Below are 7326 nucleotides of genomic sequence, written 5' to 3' on the forward strand. Positions count from 1 at the left end.
ATTTGGTCTTGGCCATGGTGGAGAGTTTGGAATCTGATTGCTTCTGTGGACAGGTGTCTTTTATAACAAACTGAGATTAGGAGCACTCCCTTTAAGAATGACAGGTTGAAAATGTCAGTAAAGACCTCGGCCAGCTGCCCAGCACATGTTCTGAGCACACCAGCAGCCTGGTGGGGGGGGGGGGGGGTCGTCTGAGGGGAGTTCAGCATAATGGCTGGCTCTTTGTTGTCCCTATCAAAGCGGGCGTAGAACCGGTTTAACTCGTCAGTGAAGGAGACGTCGCTGGCTGTGGGGGTAGGATTCTTTGGGCGGTAGTCTGTGATGGCTTGGATGCCCTGCCACATGCGAGTCGGGGTTTGTAGTTGTTGTTGAAGTGCTTCTCAATCTGGAGTTTGTGGTAATTTTGCATCTTTTCAGGTTGGCCATGGATGAGCTGTAGGCCTCCGCATCAAAGAGAAGCATATGTTTCAATGTCCATATGGGAGTCAAGGGTGGCTTGAGTGGCAAACTAACTCCGGGATGTGTTTAAACTGGTGTTGTAGAAGTGAGGCTGACCCCTCTGGCCATAGTGATGGTTTCACATGTATAATGAGGGTTAAATACTTATGGGAGTAGGAACAGTGAAGGGTGTTCAGATTGCCCCAGGTGGGGGTGGGGAATGGCTTTGTAAGCCTTTGGAATATTTCTATACACATGGTTGTGTATTTTCTCCTCTTGTGGGCCAGGAGACTTTTAAAATAATCAATAATATAATCAATCAGACAACCAATCCAACAAGGTTGGGTGTCCAAGTTTCTGGCAATCAGCAAAGGCATTTTCTGTCTTCTATCACTGTTCCTGAACTTGTCTTGATAGGTTAAAGGATGCATGGCAGGTATAAACAGGGCAGCACTCTCAGTGAGACTGCTTAGCCTTTAGTTTTTTTTTCTCTTTGGGGTGCACATGATATTTTCAGACTTGGATTCTAAATATGATGATGGGCATTATTCCTACTTACCGTACGTGGAGTAACTCATGCCAGGATTTAATCTGATGTCTAAAAATGCACCCTTAAAAGGAAATGTTGCTGTGTTTAGAGACCATATTCCCGGTCAATGCTGCACGTCAACTCATTTGGAAATTACAATGACATAGTCAACAAACCTCAATCTATTAGCCATATTGTGCCAATGTGTCATCTCAACAATATATATATGTATGTATATATATATATATATATATATATATATATATATTATATATATATATATATATATATATACACACACACACACATATATTCTTTTTTTATGTAGGGAATAATGCAATAACTTAAAAGTTCTAATGCTCTGTCAGTAATTTAACTTGAAGTTTAATAAACTTTTTTTTTTGGGGGGGGCAGTGCAGAAATGTGATTGGATTCTTTCCTACTGAAGTCAGTGTTGTTAATGATTAACCTCCCACATCTACATTGTCAAGTTATTTTCCCCTGATTGATTACACCAGCTAGAGTTGCAAGGCCTCTTTCAAAGTCAACAATGAAGCTAGAGTAGTTGTAGTTGTTTGTAAAGGTCATGAGAAGTTTGCTAATAGAATATGCTGACCAGACAGAATCTGTTATTATGTCAGTGTCATGTCACACACTACACAGTTATGTATCATCTATCTATGCATGTTCTATTGAAGCAGTGGGTGTTCTGGTCCTAGTGTATCATTTTAGTTTTTTTAATTTAACCAATGAGTAGGTGTGAAAGAGTAGGTATGTTGGAAGAGAATCTTGTAGTAGTTGCTTACCCCTGGTCTAATAAGGGAAAAATAATAGATAGCATAAAAAGTTAGACTTGTGTCTGATAGCAGAACATTTTTATATTGTAACCATTTGGGAATTCTCACAGATTTTGTATTCCAAAACACTCTGCCTCACTCAGCACCAACCGACACATCTTGGGGTTGGTCATCAGTCAATCAATCAATCAAATGTATTTATAAAGCCCGTTTTACAAGTGCTTTACAGAGACACCCGGCCTTAAATCCCAAGGAGCAAACCCCAAACAACAGTAGTGTTGGATTTCAGTGGCTAGGAAAAACTTCTCCCTAAGAAGGCCGAATTTTAGGAAGAAACCTAGAGAGGACCCAGGCTCAGAGGGGTGACCAGTCCTCTTCTGGCTGTACCGGGTGAGATATTAAGAGTCCAATTAGAATAATAAATACATTTCTCAGGGCTAAATTTAGAGTCTATTTGATTCTAGACTAGGTCAAAAGTATGACCAGGTGGACAAGGACAGGGACAGCAACAGGCCCCCCAAACCAGGTACTCCGCAGGTGTGGACCAGGACCTCATCTCCTCCTAAAATTTAAAACTGGAGGAGACTGAGAAAAGTTAGAAAGTGCATACCTCATATCTCCCAGCACAATAATATAGCAGCGTAACACATTGGAACTGAGACTGGGGGGTCCGGCGACACTGTGGCCCTACCCGGGGGAGGCCCCGGACAGGGCCCAACAGGCAGGAAATCAATCCACCCACATTGCCAGGCATCAACCAAAGGGATACCCACCAACCCCCCTGAAAGAGGGCCGAGTATTGCCAGAAGAGTACAGCCCAAGTGCACAACAGAGAGACAACAACAAGCCAGTGTCTCTTCCCCCGAAAGGCATTGGAGGGAGGCCATCCCAGTGGCGACGAGAGCCCACCTGGCAAGACAGCAAGGGTGGACAGTATCAAGCCTACTGGTCACCTTCAGGCCCCTGGGCCAGGCTACACCTAATTATAAACCATGCTGTAGAGATTAGTTTTTAGTAGACACTTGAAAGTTTGCACTGAGTTTGCATTTCTAACCTTAATTGGCAGATCATTCCACAGTAGTGGAGCTCTATGAGAAAAGGCCCTGCCGCCAGCTGTTTGTTTAGAAATTCTAGGTACAATTAAAAGGCCTGCATCTTGCGATCGTAGGTTACGTGTAGGTATGTATGGCTGGATCATTTCAACATGGTAAGTAGGAGCAAGTCCATGTATTAATTTATAGATTAAAAGTATAAAACCTTAAAATCAGCCCTAACCCTAACAGGCAGCCAGTGTAAGGACGCTAGGACAGGAGTAATGTGTTCACATTTTTTTGTTCTATTTAGGATTCTAGCAGCCGTGTGCAGCACTAATTGACGTTTATTTATTAATTTGTGTGGATAACCAGAGAGAAAAGCATTGCAGTAATCTAGTCTAGAAGTAACGAAAGCATGGATTAATCTTTCTGCATCAGTTTTTGATAGAACGTTTCAAATTTTTGCAATGTTTCGAAGATGAAAATAAGCAACTCTTGAGACATATGTTATATGTTCTTCAAAGGAGAGGTCAGGGTCAAGAGTAACGCCTAGGTTTTTTACAGTTTCTTGGGATACGACCATGCAGCCGTCGAGGTTCACAGTGAGATCTGCTAACAACGCTATTTGTTTCTTGGGTCCTAAAACGAGCATTTCTGTTTTCCTTGAGTTTAAAAGCAAGAAATTCTCTGTCATCCACTTCCTAATATCTGAAACGCATGCTTCCAAAGTAGCTAATTTAGGGGCTTCTCCTTGCTTCATTGAAATATATAACTGTGTGTCATCAGCGTGAACAGTGAAAGTATACATTGTGATTTTGGATTACATTGCCCAGAGGGAGCATATATAGTGAGAACAATAATGGGCACAGAACCGAGCCTTGAGGAACACTAAAGCATACCTTTGACTTGTCAGAGAATATGCCATCCACACTAACAAACTGATATCTTTCAGATAAATAAGATTTAAACCAGGCTAGAACATGTCCACGTAGCCCAATATGAGTTTCCAGTCTCTCTAAGAGAAGGGAGTGATCAATAGTGTCAAAAGCAGCACTAAGATCAAGAAGCAACAGGACAGATGCAGAACCTTTGTCTGAGGCCATTAGAAGGTCATTTGTTACCTTCACGAGTGCAGTCTCAGTACTATGATGGGATCTGAAACCGGACTGGAGTATTTCATAAATGTTATTTGTCTTCAGGAAGGCATTCAGTTGTTGGGAAACACATTTTTCTAAGATTTTTGAGAGGAACGGGAGGTTCGATATTGGCCTATAATTGTTTAATATGTCGGGATCCAGATTAGATTTTTTTAGAAGAGGCTTAATTTCCGCTATTTTTAGTGAGTTTGGTACACATCCGGAGGACAGGGAGCAATTTATCTAGCACAGGAAATAGCTCCTTAAGTAATTTTGTTGGAATGGGGTCTAGCTGAGAGTTTGTGGGTTTAGAACTCATTACAAATTTAGTAAATGTGTGGAGCGATACGGTATCAAAAAATTCAAGTGTCCCCATTGACACCTGGTCAGGGAGGTTCAGGACATTTTTAGGACAACTGAGATTTTGAGGACCATAACTATTTAAGGAGGAGTCAGTTATTTGTTTTCTAATGGTGATGATCTTTTCATCAAAGTAGTTCATGTATTCATTACAACTAAAGTGAAGACCCACTTCATTTGCTAAGCTTTGCTTTTTTGTTAACCTTGCAACTGTATCATGCCAGGAGAAATTTTGGATTGTTTTTGTTCACCTCAATCAGGTTGGAGAAATAAGCTGATAGAGCAGACGTGATTGATTTTCGGTATTGTAGTTTACCGTCTATCCAGGCTAGTCTAAATACTTCCAACTTGGTGGATTGCCACTCTCGCTCCAATTTTCTGGAGGCTTACTCAGTGATATGTTTGAGAGTAAATTTATATTTACTGTCATAAATATTAGCGACACCCCCTCCTTTTCGGGATGCACGAGGGATATGATCACTAGTATAACCAGAAGGAGAGGCCTCATTTAAGGCAGTGAATTCATTAGGCTTTAGCCACGTTTCACATAAACCAATAACATCTAGTTTATGGTCAGAGATTAATTCATTTACGGCAACTGCCTTTGGAGCAAGGTATCAAACATTTAGGAGTCCCATTTTGAGATGCGAGGTGATACAGTCATTTTTATTTGTGACCGAGGCGGAGGAAGGCTTTATCTTACTAAGGTTGTTTTTGTTAGCACTACCTTGTTTAACTTTTCTCAGCTTGGAACAAGTCACAGTGGCAATAGGTAAAGCTGTACTAACTACTCTGGCTATGCTATCGACAGACTCCACTATGCTAGCAGGCTGACTAACAGCCTGCGGCCTGACCTGCACCCTATCTCATGTTAAGGCTATAGGAGTGAGACTCCTGTCAATGTTCCTAGATAAAAGAAGAGCACCACTCCAGCTAGGATGGAGTCCGTCGCTCCTCAGCAGATCATGCCTGGCCCTATTTCTGGGAGAGTCCCAAAAAGAAAGCCAGTTATCTACAAACTCTATCTCCTGCGACGGCAGAACTCTGTTTTCAGCCAGCAATTGAGTTACGCAAGTCTGCTGTAGAGCTCGTCACCACCCCTAGCTGGGAGGGGGCCAGAGACAATTACTCGATGCCGACACATCTTTCTTGCTAGTTTACACGCTGATGCTATGTTCTGCTTCGTAACCTCTGACTGTTTCATCCTAACGTCGTTGGTGCCAACGTGAATAACAATATCTCTGTACTCTCTATACTTGCCAGTTTTAGACTTCACTAGCACCAGCCCCATATTTGCAGCCCCGTCGGTGGCTCTGCCCCCTGGTAAACAGTGTACCATCGCCGGCTGATTCTTTAGTCTAATACTGCGGGTAATGGAATCGCCAATGACAAAGGTTTTCAGTTTTTCAAGGCCACCGGTAGAAAATGCCTGCGATCATTCCCCTCCGAAGACTCCGACTCCAGTGGGGAAAACCTGTTGAAAGTCTCAGTTGGATTTAGCAACGATTCAGGTTTAACTGGTCAACGGCATTTCTTCCCAGTGACCAAGAGAAAGATCTTGCCCGGCTGCAGGAGCTGTGCCGGGGCGCTAACAAAACTATAGTTTCTTCCTGGTGGCACTGACGCAGTTTTTTCTATTTCTACACTAGCATAATCCTTGCCTGACATTTGCGTCAGAAGCCGAGCCTCTAACTCTGCTGTCTTTAACTGAAGACGATAGTTCTCCTCCGTGTTGTTGCTACAACAATTACAGTGATGAGGCATTTTAATGATACTTAGCCTTGGGTGTTCAGGGGTGAGTAGTTCCATTAATTATGTCCAAAAAGAGTCCCGGTGTAGTAAAGTTGGGTAAGAGGTCAACAGATAAAAATATTGCCTTTGTAAAACTCTTAAAATAGAATTTTGACCAATTAGTTTATATAGAGTAAATTCGAAAAAAGTTTGGCAGGTAGCCAGGTAGGTAACAGCAGGCAGCGTACAGCACGTCAACAATCCGCAATCTCAACAATCCCACAATGCAGTTTGTGAAAACCGGTGATGCACAGTGACCTTTCATAGCACTAACATGTGATGAGGAATCAGCATACCACTGTTACGGCCATCACAGCACCCACTGCATAATGTTCTTGTTGTTCCAGTTCATCACATACCCAGAATACCTGATAATGTCTCTCCCACTCACATGAGGGTCACAACTGTTTCCTCTTTGCCTGCCTTAGTACAGTAGGCACCATGGGATTGTAAAGGTGGCTCACCATGGCTCCAGGAGTTCGTTTAGTTCTTCATTAGAAATGTCCCCTTTTGAACACTGGAGAAGTAATTTAAATGTGTACTTTTTTGACATCTGGTCTGGTCAACGTCTCTCCAGTTGTCTTCCTTGTAAAAGGAACAGGTTCTGATGGCCACTCCCTGAAGGCAAATTGTACCTGCTCGTTGGTTGCATGGTAGGTTACTATGTTTTTAGTTAGCGTGCCGTACCACCATCTGCACACCCCTGGTAGAGCTCATAGGCAGTTTTCCACTACCAGTGTCTCAAAAATGTGGGCAGTTCTGCGCTCAGGTTCGCCTCTGGTGAAAAGGGTACGTTTCCCCCCCCAATTAAGGTAATTATATTATCAACAGTATTGAGGAAAGACGTTATTAGAAAATGTACTTCCAAAATAGTTTGTTATTGTCTGTGTTTTCACACAAATGTGGTTTCTTCACAATGATTTTCTTGTTTGTTACCTGAAAAGCTATCTGTTGGCCATATTTCTTCTAATAAACTGTATATTGAAATAGCATGATGGACTTTTATTTTGAAAGTGCAACTAGAATTTAACTGTTATGGCTAACTTAATACAAGTGCTATGCTTACATCACTGTCCGGCACCACTATCCTAGCACATGTATATAAAACGCGTTTGTTCTCTCGTTTATAGTTATGCTACAGGCAGGATAGGCTATAAAAATTAGAATTTCAAACCACATTGTATAGCAATAGCAAAAATGCCAATCAAGCTAGTCGTTATCTTATAGATCCTATAATGTTA

The sequence above is a fragment of the Esox lucius genome, chromosome 25, assembly GCF_011004845.1.
Source record: "Esox lucius isolate fEsoLuc1 chromosome 25, fEsoLuc1.pri, whole genome shotgun sequence".
In the NCBI taxonomy this organism is placed as follows: domain Eukaryota; kingdom Metazoa; phylum Chordata; class Actinopteri; order Esociformes; family Esocidae; genus Esox; species Esox lucius.